A 19,224-nucleotide genomic window follows, 5' to 3' on the forward strand; every position below is an offset into this window, starting at 1 on the left:
TTCCTCTACCTACATCGTCCAGACAACGGTTTTATGGATGTCAAGAGCTAAAAACCAGGCCGACATCACAACAGGAGCCTGGATTCTGACCATTGTACAACAGTGGAATAATTATATTCCTGACAAATGGGTCATTGGTGTAATTCAACAAGACTACAGCCTAGAATTTCTACAGTATTCAAAGGTAAACACATTTTTGGAGTAGAGCGTGGTACACAACAGCCTGGAAAGTAGCAACGCAGGAACTCTGGACATTACCAATCACACCAGACCGTCTACATTAGGGTCTGATATCCCATCCAGGTCCAGCAAAATTATGCTTGGAGATTGAAGATAACTTTTTGCGGCAAAAGGGATTGTCAGAGCAAGTAAACCAAAGTCTATTACAAAGAAGGGTAATTGTTTCCTAGTACGGCACCCATCGCATACCATACTTAGTGGTGTGCGATGCGATATTCATGTTAAATTAACAGAAGTGCTTGTACAATGTAATATCATTGCAGGCGATTTTTTATTTTATTTTTTTTAATTGTACAAGCACCCTGATGGGTGCTTACAATGTTAAATGCACCCCCATTGTCAACGCCTCCCCCCCACTATCAACGCCAACCTGAAGCGTGGCGAGCGCAGCGGTATGCGGCCTCTGACCTTTTCATACCCCCACTATCCACGACGGTGTGGAGTTGATTTTAGATAGTGTGGTGAGCGGACACGGAATATGAGCCCGAAGCATGGTAAGCAGATGCGTTATACATTTTAAATTCAATAATTTTTATTGATTTTACAATAAAACAAACAGACAATTCTCCCAAGTGGGCAGACACAACATGGTACACTTGGCATAGGTCTAAAGTACAAGCATATAGACATAGCATGGCATATAGCATGTAGACAATATTGGACAGTGTTCCTATATTGGATCTGTAAACGGAATTGCCCGAAGGCGCCATTCGGGCAGCTGACAATCATGGAATAGTAGGAGTGTATGTTGACCGTCTTAACAGCATGGTATACAAAATGGTTCAGCATAAATAATTATCGATATAAACATATACCAAGCAGGATGTGAGATCAATATATGATACTGCAGTGACATGTCCAGCATAAAATAAGACCCTCACAAAACAAACCTCCCCTTAACCCCCCACCCTGTATAGCCTACCCCAACACAGGCATACCTGGAGCCCTTAACGTCTTATCCCCCCCCTATCCCAACGCTAGCCCATTAATTATCTAGACCCAAAATAAGCCACCCAAAAACCCAAAGCAAACCTCCCATATAACCCCCCACCCTGTACAACCCACCCCCAACTAAGGCGTACCTGGATCCCATGAACCACCCCCTACACCTTCCCTAAGCTAAACTATTGTAAGCAAACTTCCTCCCCCTTCCTCCCTCCCTCCCCCCCTTAGTCTCAGGATATTGGAACACAGATATGTCGGGGCAATGGCATGAATATTATATACTCTGCATGTTAATGCATATATACAGTAACTCATGATGTAGGGCGGTATAGGTGAGGCCAAATTGCCTCTCACAGAATTATAGGTGGAAGAGCATATAGGGTAATCGGCATCTTTTTTGCAGGCAACAAGAGAATCAGGATATACTAAGGAAAAAAGAAAACAGAAAGGGAGAACACAAATTCTAATTTAGTACACAGTATTAGTCTGGCCATTCTTCAGAATCATGAAAAGAAAAGGTAATTGGAACAGGGTCCTCGCTAACAGCAAGAGGGATATCAGGATAAGTTCCACAGTGATAGTATGACCATATCCAGCCCAATGCAGAGGACAGCATACGAAAATGGGGCGATCCCGAGCAGGTGCCAGCAAGTATAACATAGCAAGACAGGGTTTTAGAAAAGCTTCCTATTATTGAAACAGGTCCTTGTGAGCTCATGTCCTGGATTAGTAGAGAAGCAGGAGCCATAAGACATTCATCGCAGCATGTATTCAGGGTGTCTTCAGACTTGTCATCCAGTGCATCGTCAATGTTGGAGCAAAAACCAGTGTCCCACTGTATAGCAGACAATCTGGCTATAAGCCTATCTGCAGAAGATGTAATAGCTTGCAGGACACAGTTCAGTGAGGCTTCCATATTGAGGTTAGCAAAGAAGAGGGGGCGCAGTGGCAGTCACACAGCTGTAAAAACTAATGGACGGGGACGGCTAGCACGCCCCAGTAATATAGCAGAGAGGCAACTGTAAGCCACTGTACACCCCCGTCACACAGTAGGAATAATTCAGAGAGTATAGTAGGCAAATGTCAAGTAGGAGCAGGTATAATTTCTAAATGCACCTGGACGGGTAGTTAAAGAACATGTCGTCTAGACCCAGTTTCACCTTCCACGCTGACATCAGGGGTCTCCAGACAGCCACGGCACGCAGGTTCAGAAAAATTGTTAAGGACCCGGAATGCCAATATCAGGTAACAGCCTGTAATCACAGCCGATCCGGAGATGATAGTGTTGAGAACAGACAGGCGTCACAACCCGGGAGACACGCGGGCAAAATGGCGCCAGCCACCTCCGTGCGGACAGCGGCAGCGCAGCCCAGATGGGAGCGGTCCCCGCTCACACCGCTCAGATCACAGAGAGCAGCAGGCGCCTGCACTCCTGCCCGCCACACCAACCAGGAAAGAAGTGTCGGGGAAGGAGGACCGTGGCAATTAGGCAGAGCAGTTGATCGGCGCTCCCGGGACCCAGCGTGTATGTAGGCCGCGGCAGCTAGTCCCTCCGTCCCGGCACTGAGATGCACCCAGAGAGGTAACAGGAGAGCTGCAGAGCGGTATGTGGGATATTCCACTCCCGTTGGATAGGCCAGGGGCTTCGGCAGCAGCGGTACAGGATGGTTTAGCAGGATTTAAAGACGGAGCTCCGCAACTCTGCTGCCTACTCCATTCGCGTTCAGGCCACGCCCCCCATGCGTTATACATTTAAAGTAATCCGTGTCCCCTCTCGTGGCTCGCCACACTATCTAAAATCAACTCCACGCCGACGTGGCTAGTGGGGGGGTATGAAAAGGTCGGAGGACGCGTACCGTCGCCGGCTCGCCACGCTTTGGGTTAGCGTTGATATTGGTGGTGGCGTTGCATTTAACATTGAAAGCACCCATCAGTATGCTTGTACAATTAAAAATCACATCGCATGCCGCTATATTGCATGCAATGCGATTGTATAAGATGTAATAAGATCAAAATCATGGGCGCCGTGCTAGGAAAAAAGTACCCAAAGAAGGTAGTTTTCTCGCACATATTATATGGTCTGGCAAAGCTTTATTGTTTGGAGGAGGAACTTCGAAAAGATCACTAACTCCATAATGACGCAATTCCTGTGCAGTGGTTTCTCACTAGGTCTAACTCTTTCTACCCTTAGAAGACAGACTGTTGCCCTAAGTGTACATCTAGATGGGAGACTGGCAGATGGTAGTTTAAATTAGAAATTCTGTTACGCCATTAAAATAATGTGTACACCCATCAAATCCTTCGTGGCTCCTTGGGACTTGAATCTAGGTTTTATACATTAATGAAACCAACCCTTTGAACCATTACTACAAAAAGCTCTCAAATTCCTGACTTGGAAGATTGTATTTTTTAGTAAGCAATTATGTCCGTGAGAAGAGTAAATTAATTATAGGCTTTGTGGATGGGAGAACCTATTGCTGGTCCTTATATTTCTACCCTTGGTGGTCACTGCTTTCCAAATGAATCGGTATATAGTACTGCTGGCTTTTCAGCCTGTATAAAAGAGAATAGAGACTGGTATAAAATGTATCTAGTTAGAAGTAATGGCATTAACTTACATACTAAATGACATTCAAACATTTTTAAACCTTTATTTGTGCAAAATAGGGAATATGGTACAGGGATCAATCGCACAAGACTGGTGGTTACAATATTTTAAATATTATGTAAGGCCCCCTCTATGAATTTATCTCTGCAATTATTTTGTATAGTCCAGGGGTGTGCTACCACAGACAAATAAATGGAATATTGGAAAGAAGAAAAAGTTTGTCTGTGTGGTGCACCTAAAGAATAACACCTTAAAATGTAAGTTTTATTCAAAGTTACTTTTAAAATTGCAAAATATAAAAGAAAACAAAGGTACTACACAAACAAGTGAATTAAAGTGCGTGTTAAAAGTGCATGCGTGACATCTCCGTGTTAATAAAACACACTGAGACGTCATGCGTGCTTTTTTAACATGCACTTTATTTCACTTGTTTGTGTAGTACCTTTTTGTGTTCTTTTATATTTCGCATTTTTTTTTTTTTTTTTCAATAATATATTTTTATTAGGTCTTCAGACAAGGGTACAAGGTACAAATGCATTAATCAGAGCATGAGCGATACCAAACACGGCAGTATATATAAAGTTTGCGTCATAATAGGATCACCTATTATTCTGGTTGTGCACTGTCAAGGAAATATATAGCATTTTTAATAATCACCCTTAGGGACCTAGAATTTTCCAATTTTAATATAACCATAAGTAAATACTAACTTTAAGAGTGTCAAATATATATGAAAGAAAGAAAGGAAAAGGGGGGGGGGGGGAGAAGAGGAGAGGGAAGAGGACAGACACAAAAGGGAAGAGATGCAGCCACATAGCATTGGGTAGTAATAGCTTAGTACCTAAGAGACGCTAGGGGTGGATCATTGCCAGTTAGAGAGGCCTATGGAAAGATCTATCAGTGGAGTGAGGCACATACGTCCTGCGACTCCCTATGTTCCCCCCACCTCAGCCACCTGAGGTGGACTGAGGAGGCGGCAGATGAGTATTGAACGTTTGCAGTTTCGAAGAGGTAGTGGTTATGGACCTTGTTTACAATTTGGTTGGTTGAAGGTATGTCAGTGGATTTCCAGTTCTGTCCTATAGCTGCTTTTGTGGCTATTAGGATATGTCTTAAAACATATAGGTCTCCCCCACCGAGATGTTCATGATGGTGAAGTAGCGCTACTACTGGGTTTAGCTGAATACTGGATCTAATTACTACGCTAATAAGATCAAAGATTTCTATCCACAGGGGACGGATCTTTGGACACTCCCAGAAAATGTGGAAGATAGAACCCACTTCGCCACAGTTCCTCCAGCATAAATCTGGAACGTTCGGCCATATGGCATGGAGCCTCTTGGGGGTGAAATATGTCCTATGGCAGAGTTTATAGAACATTTCAGAATGTAGCGAGCATTTGGACATTTTAAAACCCGAGTATAAGATAGAGTCCCACGTCTCCTCGCTCAGGGAAGTATTGAGGTCAAGTTCCCACTTTACTTGAGCGGGTAGTTTTCCTTGCTTAGCCCTCGAGACCAGAAAGTTGTACCACTTAGAGATGCCTCCTTTGTGTGAATGGGGAGATAGCTTAGAGGTGAGTATTTTAGATGTAGGGAGTCCAACTGCGGAGCCTGTGCTAGTGGTGGAGAGCCAGTGTCGGATCTGTAGATATTTATAGAATTAGTTTTTATGTAGCCCATATTTCCCCTGGAGCGAGGAGAATTGCAAGAGAGACCCCTCCTGTACCAGATGGCCGAGGGAGGATATGCCCGCAGAGGACCAAGACTCTAAATTTAGATCAGGGATTAGTTTAGCGATAGAATTAAGGGACAGCTCCGCGCTTGGCAGAGTTATCTCTTTTGTCCCAGCGGTCACTTCATTCCATACCTCTAGGGTTGTCCTAACTGCTAGTCCCAGCTCCGGTCTATGCGGGACAGCCCGGGCAGGGAGCCAGCAGAGGTCAACCAGTGGAATGATAGGGGAAAGGGATCGTTCCAGCACCACCCATGGCTTTGGGGAGCTTGGCTCAAACCAGTCTCTCGCCTGGCTTAACAGGCAGGCCAGGTTGTATTTGTCAATGTCAGGGTACCCAAGTCCCCCCAAGCACTTCGGTAGGACCGTTGTGCTCCTAGCTAGTCTAGGCCTCGCCCCCTTCCAAATATATTTTGTGAATATCTTGTTAATTTTATGTATTAAAGGCTTGGGAAGTCTTCTGGGAATTGCTCGGAGGAGATAGATTAATTTAGGGAGGAGAATCATTTTAGAGGCCGCCAATCTGCCCAACCATGAGATTTCGTGGGTGAACCATTCTGTTATCAGTTTCTCAAAGGATTTGAGAAGCGGCAGGAAGTTGCATTCAATCAGATGTACGTCTCTGGTTACGGACACTCCCAAGTATTTAATTGATCGCGTTTGCCAGGCGTATCTATACATATCCTTCATACGGGCCTCCACCTCAACTGGAATATTGAGTGGGAGGGCCTCCGTCTTGTAATATGAAACCGAGGAATACTCCTCCAGTACTTTGTGCAGAGCAGGGAGAGAGCTCTCCGGGCTCTCCAGGCAGAGGAGTACGTCGTCGGCAAACAAGCATATCTTGTGGGTCATATCTCCTACCTTTGGGCCTTTTATTAGGCTATCTGCCCTAATCTTTTCAGCTAACAGCTCTATAGCTAAAACAAATATGAGTGGGGACAGGGGCAGCCCTGTCTGGTACCATTGGATATAGGGAAGCTAGACGAGAGGCAACCATTGACGAACACCTTCGCGGAAGGGTAGGAGTACAAGGCAAAAATGGAATCTAGAAACCGCCCCTTGATTCCAAAACGTAGTAGCACTTCTCTTAAATACCCCCAATGTAATCTATCGAACGCCTTTTCGGCGTCCAATGATAACAGGAGTAGCGGGGTATTTCTGTGGTCACATACTCCCAGAATATCAAAGACTCTGCGAGTATTGTCCGGGGCCTGTCTTCCCGGCACAAACCCAACCTGATCTGCCGTGACCAAAAAGGGGAGTAGAGGTGCCAGTCTGTTCGCTATCAGTTTAGCATAAAGTTTCAGGTCTGTATTCAATAGGGCTATAGGGCGGTAATTCTGGACCGAAGTGGGGGATTTCCCAGGCTTCGGTATAGTGACTATACGTGCTTCAAGTAATTCACTTGGGAAGTTTGTAGAAGAAGACGCTTCATTAAAGACTCTGGTTAGCGTTGGGCACAGCTCTGTTTTAAAACATTTATAAAAGTTGGATGGAAAACCATCCGGGCCAGGGGCTTTGTCATTTGGCAGACCATCAACTGCAGCTTCAACCTCAGCTAGCGTCCATGGGGCGCAAAGGGACTGGCAGACCTCGGGGTCCAGCGCAGGCAGATTAATACTGTCGAGAAATGCATCTATGTCAGCCTTCAAGGGTTGGGTCGTGTGTTGGTCTTTATTAAGGTTATAGAGCGTGTTATAATATTCCGCGAAGGTGTTCGCGATCTGGAAGGGATCTGTCACTCTGGAGCCGCTGGAGTTGATCAATAGGTTAACCTTCACCCTAGCCCTTCTTCCCCTTAGCTTCCTGGCTAAAAGACAGCCCGCCTTGTTCCCAAAGACATAGAAGCGTTGATTTAGTTTATCTATGTTTTTTTGGATTTCCCGGAATGTTAGGGAGTTAACTCTATCTCTCGTTTGGGTCAGAGCCTTATAGAGGGATTTATCTGAGGGATTGGCTTTATGAGCCGTCTCTAGTCTGGAAAGTTCTTCCTCCGCTTCCTTAGCGTTCCTTGCTTCAGCCCTCTTTAATCTAGCCGCCGCCTTAATTGCGGATCCCCTCACTACTGCCTTTAATGCGCACCAATGGGTAAAGACCCCTGTGTCTTCTGGTGTATTAGTAGATAGGTAGGAGGAAAGAGACTCTTGGATGGTCTGCTTTGACTCTATATGTGACAGGGCCAATCTCCCCAGTTTCCAAGGGCCAGGGGGGGCTCGGAACGATCCCAAATCCCACACCAGTCGCAACGGAGCATGGTCCGACCATGTAATAGGCAGTATCTCGGCTTTCAGAAGGGAAGCCAGAGTCCATTTGTCAATTAGCGCTAGGTCAATTCTCGAGTACGACTGGTGGGGATGTGAGAAGAAGGTATAATCTCGCATTCCAGGGTGTTTTGCCCGCCACGCATAATAGAGATCATATTCATTAATAGCCTGTCTAAAACTTCGAGAGTGGTCTGGTAAATTAGGGGCCCTACGCTTAGAGGGATGGGATCTGTCTAAGACTGAATCTAACACCATGTTAAAGTCCCCCAGGATTAGTATGGCACCTTTAGCATGCTTCTGGACTGTTAACAGGAGTTTCCTACAGTAACTGATTTGCTTAGTATTTGGGGCGTAGCGTGAAACTAGGGTGGTCTCGACCCCTTCTAATTTTCCAACCAAGATCAGGAACCTACCCTCGGGGTCGGCATTGTGTGTAAGCGCAATCTGCTGATATTAGAATCGCTACTCCTGCCTTCTTGGAGGGGCCATTTGCTGTAAAACATTGCGGGAATCTATTGTCACTGAATCTCGGGGGGGCAGACCTAATGAAATGTGTCTCCTGGATAGCTACGATGTGAGCCTTCATTTTATAGAAGGAGGCTAACGCTAATTTCCTCTTCTGCGGCGAGTTCAAACCTTTTACATTCATTGAAACGATGTTAACCATTGTTAATGTTTAGTGAAACTGGCATATGATCGCTAGAAAATGCTCTCAACTGAATGAAATTGTACATGATGTCATATATTATGGCTACTTGGCACACAAGCAGGGGGAGACAAGATACACTAGGGAGGAACACAGAAAGATAAAAGGATAAAGAAAAAGTGAAAGTAAGAAAGGCGACTCTCAATAGAGTCGTAGTGGGGGACCTAACTGAGGGTTCCCCAACCATACTACTAGGGGGGTAGTGGACTGGCACCCCCCGCTCATCTAAGAACATAACATACTAATATTAACTGATTACCTGTGCTTTTGCTTAGCATAAACATGACCTGCCAACTGGAGGGGAGCATATAGCTCCGAACATTTAAAGCAATAATACGGATATTTATGGGCGAACCAGGCCTGTTCATGGGTCCTATGGGAAGTTCGCTTTAAAAGAGAGCAACATAAACAGCAACTATAGTCCAAACGTCTGAACCAACTAGTGCAGGGCCTGGAGCGCAATGATACAGAGGTCTTACTCCGCCAATGACCAGTCCCGCTGTACCTGACCAGCAGGCGATGTTGCAGGGGACGTCTCTGACAGCCTCCACTTTGATAATAGTTTCTCACCCTCCTCTACTGTTGAGACAGAAATTGTAGATCCTTCCCGTTGGATCAGGAGCCGCGTTGGGAAACCCCATCGATAGAGAATATTCGCCTTCCTTAAAGCTGACGTGATAGGCTGGAGAGAGCGCCTTTTAGTGAGTGTTGCACGTGAAAGGTCGCCAAAGAGCTGTAAGGAGCCCAGAGCCGATGCAGTCTCAGACGAGGGCCTAGCCGCTTTCAACAAAGCCTCCTTAACGTGAAAGAAGTGCACCCTCATTAGGATGCCTGGGGTGAGTCAGAAGGCTGCAGTCGTGGCTAGAAGGGCTGAGGCTGAGGAGCTCACGAAAACTGCGTCCTCTCAGCTTGGCATCCAGGCCACGCCCCTAGCTATATTTCGCAGTTTTAAAAGTAACTTTGAATAAAACTTTAATTTTAAGGTGGCATTCCTTTTTTTTTTTTTGTTGTTGTTGCGGGCCGCTCTCAGATATGGAATGAGTTTCCACTGGAAGGGTTTCTCAACCTCCACTGAGCCCAGGGAACCACTCCTATTGTTGTTGACATCATCCCTAACATTTAGAGACATTTTCCCAAGGATATTGTATGTTTTTTCCATACCGTTCTGTGCCAACTCCTTGATCTTTTTGCATCATTGTAAATATAGGGAGATACAAAATTGAATGGTGTCTATGCGAACACCCAGAAATTGCATCATCTGAGCAGGTTGCAATTGACTATTTTGCATATCTGATATCCACCTGTGTTTTTCTAGGAAGTTCGTGACCATTCTTAAATTGCACCCTACCTCCTTTGTACCTCATGCAATCAAAAGATTGTCTTCATGAAGACCCCCGGAGAGGATGTCAAACCGAATTGGAGGCGAGCAAAGTTTGAGTTAAAAAAATCTGTTTCTTTTTGGATGATAAAGGAACTCTATACTGTAACTGATTATATTGATCACCCATACTGTCTTTTTTTTTTATTTTTATTTTTTATTCCAGACATTTGAGAAGGCCCGGAGTCTGGCTCCCACCGGGAGTGGTCCTTGATGGTCAATGTCTGCTGGTTTATCTAAATGCATGACAAAAGGAGTACCTTAAAGATACACCACCTCTCCTATAATATGGATGTCCAGGCCTATAAGTTTTAGCTTCTTTATACTGTTGTCTTGCAGACACAGGAAGTGGAAACTTTATTCTTCCTATCCTGAGGTAAACGGATGACTTTCCTTCAGATATTCTCTGAATCATCGTATCAAGTTTGGCCCCAAACATTAAAGGACCTTCAAAGGGTAAAGGTGGCCATACATACGCAGATTTATCTGCAGATCTTTCTGGTTGGAACAAAAACATGATTATGGATGAGAGCAAATGACAGTTGACCATTTGCTTGGAAAACTGACAAACTGTCACTCATCCATAACCATGTTTTTGTGCAAACCAGCCAGATCTGAAGATAAATCTTACTAGTGTATGGGCACCTTTAGTCTATTCTTTGAATGTGCATCAGCGCTTTAATTCTTCAGCCACAGAGCATGTCTTGCCATGACTCCTGTGGCCATAGACGTAGCTCATTGAGAGAGAAGCTTGTAGACTAAAGTGAAGCTTGAATATTTACGTGACTTGTGAGTTGGAAACAGAAGCAGGTGAGTTAGAATACAGAAAAAGGTGAGTTTGAACACTAAAACCAAAACACATTATTATTGTTATTACCATACATCTGATACAATGTTTGGCCTGGTGCAGTGCAGTGGATGCAATGCATTTGTTTTCAGGGAGACATTCTGGAGACTCGGCTGCTGTCCAATCTGCAAACAATTTTCTTTGCTGCAGGAGGAGATAGCTAAACTGCATGCTGAGCTACGTAGGATGTCTGTGTCCTTGCAACCACCACTGCCACAGAGAGCCCCCAGAAGACATTCTGCCTGGACTGCTGTGGGCTCTGAAAGGCAGAGACTGACAGAGGGCATCAGACACATTCCCCAAGTGGTCACACTGCAAAACTCATATGCTGCTCTTGCAGGGTTGGAATGTATGACCAACGTAGGCAATAAAAAACAGGAAGATATGAGGACTTCTACCTCTACTAACTGTAGAACCAGGAAAATTTCACCTCCAAAAAGGACTGCACTCCATCATTAGAGGAGTTCATCTGGGAAATGCTACTAAAGTAGTGAAACAAGTAAGGTGCTTACCTGAAGCCACAGCTCCAAGAGATAAAGAACGCATGCTAAGAATTGTAAAGGCAGCAAGAAAAGATGGGGAGGTGGATGCCATCGTCCACCTAGGCACAAATGACCTGGTTAATGCTGAAGTCATGGCTGTAAAAGATGAATTTAGAAAGTTAGGAACTGCTCTAAAACAGGTGGCAACCACTGTGTAACTTTTTCAGAAGTATTGCCAGTACACCAAGGGAAGATAGAACTCTGAGAATTAGAAACTTCAATGTTTGGCTAAGGAATCGGTGCATTGAGGAGAGATTTGGATATTTAGGTCAAAGTCAAGCTACCTGGCAAGACAGAGCCTTATATAAAAGTGATGGACTGCACCCATCTTCAAGGGGAATCAGAATATTAAGTGAGATGTTTGGAAGCTTTATAAGCAACTTTTTAAACTAGCAGAGGGGGGCAGTGAACCAAATAAGAATGAAGAAATCTGCTCCCCCAACCTAGAGGTATTGTCTCTGCAGGCAAATGGAACAGGAAGCCTATCCACTGCAACAGAAGATAATGCCAATCAAAATCGAATAGATATAGGCAGAAAGATGAACATAGCTAGCAGCAGGAGAAGCACAAACACAACTTTAAGAGCTATGTGTGCAAATGCTAGGAGCTTAGGAAATAAAATCCCAGAACTAATTGCAATAATGCCAAAAAATGCAAAATCATGCACTTGGGTCTCAGAAATCCAAAGACTAAATATAGTATAAATGGCACTATAATGGAAACTACTGAGGAAGAGAGGGATCTAGGTGTCACTATTTCAGGGGACTTAAAAGCAGGTAGGCAATGTAACAAAGCAATGAAGAAGGCAAGTCAGATGCTTGGTTGCATAGGGAGAGGTATCAGCAGTAGAAAGAAATAAGTAATAATGCCACTGTATAGGTCATTGGTACAACCTCACCTAGAGTATTGTGTTCAGTTCTGGAGGCCATATCTCCAGAAGGATATAAATACATTAGAGATTGTACAAAGAAGAGCAACTAAAATGGTGCATGGCCTACATCACAAAACGTACCAGGAAAGACTAAAAGATCTTAATATGTATACTTTAGAGCAGAGAAGGGAAAGGGGGAACATGATAGAAACTTTCAAATATATCAAGGTACAGGTGGGAGACATTCTTCACAGGAAGAGGAGCAACAGAACACAAGGACATGCACTGAAACTAGAGGGAGGAAGATTCAGGGGAAATGTGAGGAAGAATTACTTCACAGAAAGAGTAGTAGATAAGTGGAATAGGCTACCATCAGAGGTGGTAGACGCAAATACAGTAGTACAATTTAAACATGCTTGGGATAAGCATATTGATATCCTTACAAAAAAATAAGGATCAAATATGGTTTGAGGTAACATGTTTAAAAAAAGGGGCAGACTAGATGGGCCAAGTGGTTCTTATCTGCCGTCAAATTCTATGTTTCTAGCTGAGAATGAAACTATGTCCAATGAAGCTTCACATATAAATGCTTCTATAAAATTCCGAGACCTCAAAAAATATTGCCTAGAAATCTTATGCTCAACATCTCTATGGATGGCCAGAGCCTGGCTGCCCTGGCTGTAGAAGCTATAGCTAAGCCTGCTTTTAGAGAAACTGCCGATGATAAATGCAATTTCTTTAGTGCATTTTCTATTCTTCTAACCATTGCATCTCTAGATGATGCTTCATCTTCAAGAGCAGGCCTGGCCAACCTGTGGCTCTCCAGATGTTGTCAAACTACAAATCCCATCATGCCTTGCCACAGTTTTGCTATAAGGGAGTGTTAAAACTGTGGCAAGGCATGCTAGGATTTGTAGTTTCCCAACATCTGGAGAGCCACAGGTTGGTCTGTCCTGTTCAAGAGGGATAGTAGTTTTTGAAGTAATTTCCTCTATAGCTGCGTCTACTGTTGGAACTATGTACCAAGCCAGAAATTGCTAATTCTTGAAAGGATACATCTTATCCAGCCTAGGTAATTTGCCAAGTCTTTTATCTAGCAAGAGCTTATTCCTAGAAATAAGGTCTTTATTACTTCATGTACTAGAAAGCATTTACCCTTCCTAGAACGATCCTCAAATAACAATTCCCGATCCTCAGTTTCCTTATAATTCATAGATTTGAGACTGTTCTTAAGCATACTCTCTACTACAGTATATCCAGATAAAAGATTTGAAAATGCTTCCTGGGTGGGGAGGGGGATCCCCAACCTCCGTGCATATCCAATGACCGCACTGAACATTTAATGAGCTCATTAAATATTCACTGCACAGCTCATTAGATATGCATAGAGCGGACCACTATTGGCTGGGTCCTACATACCGTTTCAGACCCGATTTTGGTGACAAAATACTGGGTCTGAAACGGGTAGGACCCTCCATTTTAACCATTTAGCAAAAACGGATTTTTAAAAACGGTAAATCTATTCTGCACCTTTCAGACTGCACATATAACTGATTTGAAACGGTTAAAAAACGGCAAAATACCAGTTAAAAAGTGCGGTCTGAAAGGGGCATAATATTGTTTCTCCATGTTGCAGTTCCAGAAGCCAAACAGAATGCAGCACTGATTAACACACCCCCCTCTTAAAATTCCTGCAAAGGTCATGACCCGCAAGTGCTTCAGGGACTTCAGCTCTAAAGGCCCCCATACACTAGCCGATTTTGGTCAGATTTCAGCCAGATCAGTCGGATCTGGCCGAAATCGGACCAAAATCGGCTAGTTTTGATGTCCCCTCAGATCCGATGCGCGGTCCCGTGCGCATCGGATCTGCGTCGGGTGGTCGGACCTGCTGCACGTCCGACCACCCGACTTGGGACCTAGTGGGGCGGCGCGGCGGTAGAGGGAGCAGGGGGGGCTGGGGGCGCTGCGGGGGACACAGGCGGCATAGAGCCGGGCAGGGGGAGCCGGCGGGAGCTGTCAGTACGGAATAAAAAAAAAAGCCCATACAATGAATGGGCAGCCTGTGACTGGCTGAGCGCTCTCTCAGCCAGTCAGCAATTGGCTGAGAGAGCGCTCAGCAAATCACAGGCTGCCCATTCATACATAGCAGCAGCGGGGACGGGCAGCGCAGTGGCGGCTATTATATTTTGAAAATACTTGTCAAATGACCAACGGCTCTCTGATTGGCTGAGAGCTCTCCGGCCAACCAGAGAGCGGCCGGTCATTTGACAAATATTTTAAAAATCTAATAGCCGCCACTACGCGTCCCGTCCCCGCTGCTGCTATGTGTAAGTACACTGCCCGGCCAGGTCAGCAGCGCTCACCGCACCCGCCCCCACCACCGCTGGCCGCCGCTGCCCGCCCCCACCACCGCTGGCCGCCGCTGCCCGCCCCCACTACTCCTCACTGCCCTGCAGCTCCCCGGGTTTTTTTTTTTACATGGGATAAATCGCATGCGATTTATCCCATGTAAAAAATGGCACATCAAGTGTCAAATTGTATGTGAGCCTCCCGGGGAGCTGCCAGGCGGCTCGCAGGTAAATTGGGTCCGACTTGTCCCTAGGACAAGTCGGCCTAATGTATGGGGGCCTTTACTTCAGAGCACACCAGAGCCCCGTGATGTCTCTCCTGCAGCAGAGTGGGCACTCACCTCCATAAGCAGTAATGGCGGTGCTGCCGCAGCATGCTGGCGTCCCTTTAGCCACGTGTGCCTGCAGCTGCAAGACACCACCGGTATCCCCACACCGCATGCTTCCTCCCTGGCCATTCGTCCAAAACTTTCTGACAGGTAAGACCAAGGCAGGGCCGGCGCTACCCACTCAGCAGCTCCTGCAAAGCAGGGAGGCGCCATGCTGAAAAGGCGCTGTTTCCCTCCCTGTTCTGCTAAAGCAGCCTCAGCCCTCACTGTCACTGCTTCCTGCACGCTGCCTGCAGCACCTGTCTGACAGCGGGCGGCAGTATGGAGAGGCTGAGCAGCTCCCTGCACCGCGCACACGCTGTCCTCCTCTTGCGACCTGCTCCCTCTTTCTCATGGACACTTGCGCTGAGGCATGTAGCACTGTCTGTGAATGCCTGGATGACATGTTATGTCCGGATCCGCCCCCTACCCATTGTTCCCTGCGCAGCTGTCAATCAAATGACTAACAGGCAGCAGCGCCGCCTCCCCTTCCTTCCCTCTTCTCAGTGTGCTGTGCCAGTGCCACAGCCAGTCCTCAACACTCCGCCCCCTCTATCTCCTCCCCTCTTCTTCCATCTACTCCTTCTCTCTTCTCCTTGCCCCCTCAGTCACGAGTGCTGCACATTCTTTTTGTACTGCTTTCGGATCGCAACGCACACACATTGCATGCATGCATGCCGTGCGATGTGATGCGATCTAGCCCATAACGTATGCGATTCTCACAGCGTGTATGGGCGCCTTTAGTGCCTACAACATTTTGCAGGCACAGCACTGAGATGGTGTATGCATACATGTACATGCACCCGAGATCCTCCATAGGATCGCATGTTGCATACACTCCCACAATCGGGCTGCAGCTTGTTGCAATGGCAATGTGAAAGGGCGCAAAATGTATGGTTTGCAGGAGGTGCTGGACACCCGAGCACCGGCCCTGGACCAAGGGATCGAGGAACATGTCCACATACTGTAGGAGGATAAACTGCCATCCTCCTCAGTCACAGAGGATGAGTGGTAGATATGGGTAAAATGAGTCACTAAAGAGAGCAGGACCAAATGAATGCTCATTGAAAAAATCTGGTTCTTTTGGATCTCTCCCTTTGAAAAAAAAAAAATGCTTATTTACGGTTTGTGTGTACTAAGTATAGTATCTGTTCGATTTATTTACATTTCAATTGATTCTAGTAATGTAAAGCGAATTTCATACATTAATCTCACAGGTTATCCTGCTGAACACCGATAAGATCCTATATGCCGCCGGACCCACTTGTCTGCTAAAGCCGCTAAAATGACTATCTCCGCAGCGACAGGCCTCAATGTGTTTAACACCACACACACAAGTGTGTAATTTAAGCCAGACAGGGGGACCGTTTGATACCAGACAATGATGTAGCACATGGCTGTTAGTGGTCCACTGGTGTAATAGAGGTGTAATACACCAGGAAGTAAAGCAAGTGGGAGACAGCCAGATGGAGCCCAGCTAGGGTTGCTACTTCTCCCGGATTTCCGGGATTCTCCCATTTTTTTGGTGGCAACCCTCAAGGAGACTTTTCCAGTCTCCCGGATTCTCCTGGAATCCAGCTGTCTGAAAAAGCCTCCAGCCCTATTTGTTGCCTCTCCCCCATCCGCAGTCTCCAGCCACCTTGATAAGCGCTGTTGCGCCTGCCAGGCCTGCCTCCGCAGCCTGACAGACGCACTCGCGAGATGATGATGTTATCATCTCGAGAGTATTACCCTGTGTAACCCGCCGGCTGCTGCTGCTCTGAGTCTGGTGTGGTGCTGGTGCGTGTCCCAGTCTGGTGATCATGTGCAATGCACATGTTCCAGACGGACTCCCAGCATGCCCTGTCTCCGCCGGCCGACTGACTGGATACTGTGCTGCTGCTGGCCGCCTGCTGCTGCCACATGGAAGATGTGGGTGGTCCGCTGCTGGTCCTGGTGAGTTGTAACTTGGACTCGACCATCCCTGCCAGCTGCTCCCTGGCCTGCCAGCGCTGCCCCCCCAATCTGCCAGCGCTATGTTGGGTATTTTCTGGCTATATAACACAGGCGGCAGGCTCGGGGATATTTTGCGGCGGCTCGGAAGGACTCGGGCGCCTGAACTCTCCCGAGTCCCCCCGAGCCGTGACGACCATCCCCGAGCCTGCCACCTACCTCACTGATGCAAACAGTGATTGGCGGCTGGCAGGGGAGCTCCGGCATACAATCGCCGGAGGGGGGCGACAGGAGCGGGGCTGGGAGTGACCCCTAAAAGGTAGTGTGCCAGTGGTGCTCCACTGGAGGCACCACTGGCGGGCACCTAATGCAAAGTGGTGTCCCCGGAAATTTTCCGGGACAGCCCACTGTGGCAGAGCAGCAAAGCCCGGAAAATGTCCGGGCATACCACCCAAGGGGTTAATATGTGTTACTGGGATGTATCAGCTCCCTTTGATCGCGCACCTAGATACTGGGATACGTTAGTCTCCTTTAAAATATGCCTCTGCCTGTACTTAGCAGTGTGCAGTGATCTTTCTATAGCCTGTTAATCTTCCTTTCTTGGTCCATTCGTTCAGGGTCAGACATTCCCAACCACGGTACTCATGGCACACCAACAGTGCAGGTTCCAGTGATATCCAGGCTTCAGCACAGATGGTTTAATCAGAATTCCTCAGATACTAATTAAGTCACCTGTGCTCAAGCCTGGATATCTACAAAACCTGCACTGTTGGTGTGCGTTGAGGACTGTGGTTGGGAATGCCTGCCCTAGGTCATAATTCTGTTAGTGTCCCGGTGTCAGTGTTTTCTGTCAATGTCTGGGAGTATTATTGACACGCTTAGAACACCAACACTGGAATCGACCACTCCCACTTTGGAATAGACCACGCCCATTTTGGAATAGACCATGCCCACTTTTCCAGAGTGCGCGCATTAGGATTATAGGTGGGAATCTCCAGGAATTGATGAAGAGTGAGGTGGCAACCCTAAGCCCAGCTCACTAGGGTCCAGATGCACTATGCTTCAAAAGTGATAAAATGGAGAGTGATAAACTACCAGCCAATCAGCTCCTACCTGACATGTCACAGAATGTGGGGTAGATTTATGAAGTGTCGATCAGGGGAATATGCGCTATCCCCGTGCGTTATGGCATTTATAAAACAGATAGGCAAGGTACAAAACTGGCCATATCCTACCAGGAAGAAGGAGTACCCGGAGTGAGAGGCAGGAGTTTGAAAAAAGGCAACATTCCTTCACTTACCTACCCCCCCCTATGTTTTACACTGTATATACTACATAGTCCTAAAAAGCATAATCGTATTTTAATACATACCTAGACCCCAGTTTCTGTAAAACCTGTATGTTTTCACTGGAAAAAGCCCTGTTTTGAGATGATTTTGCTTGTCCTTCCGGATGCAAATGATAAGGGAATTTGGTCGACCCATATTAGGTCAACATGTATTTGGGTTGATCAGTAAAGGTCATCATGGCTTAGGGTAACACATGAAATAGATCAACATAGATGGAAGGTCGACACAATCATTAGGTCAACAGTCAAAAGGTTGACATGAGCTTTTCACATTTTTTAGCCGACATGTGCCATCAGGCGGTATTCCATGCCCTACCATCCACTAGGGTATGGAGGGAGAATAGTGTGCTGAGCACAGCAAGACACCGCTCCCGAAGCATGGCGAGCAATACCTCCCAACAAGATCCATTTCATCAGGGACACAATGCTCTGCTCCTGGACTTCCCTGGTAATGTATGATTGCCATCACCTGTGGTGACACACCTTTCTTATCAATTAACCTGTTCAACACAGGTGAATGCAATCATACATTACCAGGGAAGTCCAGGAGCAGAGCATTGTGTCCCTCAATGTTGGGAGGTATGCCTTATGCTGTGTACACACGGGGAAATATGATTGCTGGGGATATATTGCTAGCAATATATCCCCAGCAACCATATTGCTCAGTGTCTCCTTTTCATCAGCGATGAAAAGGAGACACTGCTACGGGGCGTAGGGGGAGCGCAGCAGCAGCAGACGCTGCTGCTGTCACTTTGAACGGAGGAGGGAGTGAGCAGCCGCACGGGGCTGGGGAGATCAATGCTGATCTCCCCGGCGCTGACCTCCCGGCACAGCGATCGCGGGGAAAGCCGCTGGTCGCAGGAGCATGCTCCTGCGACCAGCGACCATTAGGCAGTGCACACGGGAGCGCGCAGCTGGCGATTTATCGCCACCTGCGCTCGAAATCACTGGCAATATGGTCGCTCAGCGACCATATTCCCAGCGATTTCACACAATATTGCTCCCGTGTGTACACACCTTAAAGGTCCATACACACTGGGCTACTTTGAGCTGAAAGTCTCTCAAAACGGAAGGTTTGAGCGGCTTTCAG

This window comes from Crinia signifera, chromosome 1 (assembly GCF_055691185.1).
Source record: "Crinia signifera chromosome 1, ASM5569118v1, whole genome shotgun sequence".
Classification (NCBI taxonomy): domain Eukaryota; kingdom Metazoa; phylum Chordata; class Amphibia; order Anura; family Myobatrachidae; genus Crinia; species Crinia signifera.